Genomic DNA, 2,314 nt, shown 5'->3' with positions numbered 1-2,314 from the left:
TTTTAGTTGCATTCATTTAGTTTTCAGTTCATTACCTGTCTTGCATTAGTTCATTAGTAGTAGTTCCTACTTCTGTTCTTGCTTCATTACTGTTACAATCATTCAGTTTCATTTGCATCTAGTTCTTAGTTCTTGTAGTTTATTTTCTGCATTTTACATTTCCATCTTAGGATTGTTAGTGACAAACAATCTTCACATTTGTCTTAACTTAGATTCATATGCATATCTTAATTGTTCACAAACACTCATTTAGGATTGATACCTCTTATACTGCAACAGCATAAGGGGAATTGAAACACCCATCCATCATTCCATTCATATCTCACCATTGCATACATTCATTCATCACACACCATACCAACAATATCTTGTTTCAATTTGGCGTCGTTGCCCATTTGAGTGTGTTTTTGTGACATTTAGGATCCATATTAGTCTAAGATTAAGTTCGTTTATACACTTGAATCTTCTGTTGTTGGGTTGAAGTTCCATTTCAGGTACCACTCGACCAGTCACTTGACCACCACTCGACCGAGCAGTGATCGAGCACTTGATCGAGCCAGAAGCCGTGTACATTTGGACACCACTTCCCAGTCGACTTGACCCCCCAGATGAGCCTGAGCTCAATTGTAAACCTGTTCGAGTCTGTACTCGCGTTTGTTGATGCACACAAGGTCTAAGGGGAAAGATAATCTTCAAAGGCCTATTGACAACATACATAGGAAGCCAAAGGGTTTGGGAAATCAGAGAAGAAGGGTAGTTCAAGTTCAGCAAGAGGATTCAGTGATCATGGAGCAACAAGCTAACCATGAGCAGAGACCTAGGCACATTGGTGCTGGAGATGCACCCAACACCCACAACCAAAGGGCTGGAATTGTGCCTCCAACTGTAGCAAACAACAACTTTGAGATCAAGAGTGGATTGATCTCCATGATTCAAGCTAACAAGTTCCATGGGTTGCCAATGGAGGATCCACTAGATCACCTTGATGAGTTTGACAGAATTTGTGGTCTTACAAAGATCAATGGAGTGAGTGAAGATGGATTCAAGTTGAGGCTCTTCCCATTCTCACTTGGAGATAAGGCACACCTTTGGGAGAAGACTCTTCCTACTGGAGCAATAACCACATGGGATGCTTGCAAGAAGGCTTTCTTGGCCAAATTCTTCTCCAATGCAAGGACTGCTAGGTTGAGGAATGAGATTTCTGGGTTTGCTCAAAGAAACAATGAAAGCTTTTGTGAAGCATGGGAGAGGTTCAAAGGATTTCAGACTCAATGTCCTCATCATGGCTTCAGTAATGAGTCACTCTTGAGTACATTGTATAGAGGAGTACTTCCCAAGATAAGGATGTTGCTTGACACAGCTTCTAATGGCAACTTCCTCAACAAGAATGTGGAAGAAGGCTGGGAATTAGTTGAGAATCTTGCTCAGTCAGATGGCAACTATAATGAGGACTATGATAGAACCATAAGGAGTTCCTCAACTGATCAAGAGGACAAGTACAAGAAGGACTTGAAGATGGTCAATGAGAAGCTTGACAAGATCCTTCTTAGCCAACAAAAGTCTATTCACTTCATTGGTGAAGAAGAGGTTCCAGCTCAAGAGGGGGAGACTGAATTTGCTGAGTTGTGCTACATGCAAAACCAGGGAGGATTCAAAGGCTACAACCAAGGAGGTTTCAAGAACAACAATCTCTCTTATAGGAGTACCAATGTGGCCAATCCTCAAGACCAAGTCTATCCACCTCAACAGCCTCAACAGCAACAAAACTACATCCCCTAACAACAACATCAAGTGTTCCAACCTCAGTTGTGTCCCCCACTAGGGTTTCAGACTAACCAAGGCCAAGAAAAAGACTTAAGAGCAATGATGCAACAATTGTTGATTGGGCAAACACAAGGAAATATTGAGGAAGCCAAGCAGTTTGCTGAGTTGAACCAAAGATAAACATCACAGTACAATGATCTGAATATGAAGTTTGAGGGTCTCAATTCAAGAGTGAAGTATATGGAGAGTAACATAGCCTCTACTTCAGCTCCAAAACCCAACCAACTCCCTGGAAAAGCTGTCCAAAATCCAAGGGAGTTCACAGCCAAAGCCATTCAATTTCAAGAGGAAGAAGTCACTGAGGACAGTGAAGTCCAAGTTTGGGGGAATTCATTAGTTACTGAAGCCCCAAGTGACGTTTGTGCAAAGCAACAGGAGCTCGCATACGAACTCGACCAGGAACTCGAGCAGCCACTCGACCGAGTGCATGCTCGAGTGGTCGATCGAGCTGGAGACTCCGAAGCTGTCAAGCCTGCTAAGTACATTCCTC

Source organism: Camelina sativa, unplaced genomic scaffold (assembly GCF_000633955.1).
Source record: "Camelina sativa cultivar DH55 unplaced genomic scaffold, Cs unpScaffold00571, whole genome shotgun sequence".
NCBI lineage: Eukaryota > Viridiplantae > Streptophyta > Magnoliopsida > Brassicales > Brassicaceae > Camelina > Camelina sativa.
Note: the sequence above shows the minus strand (reverse complement) of the source record.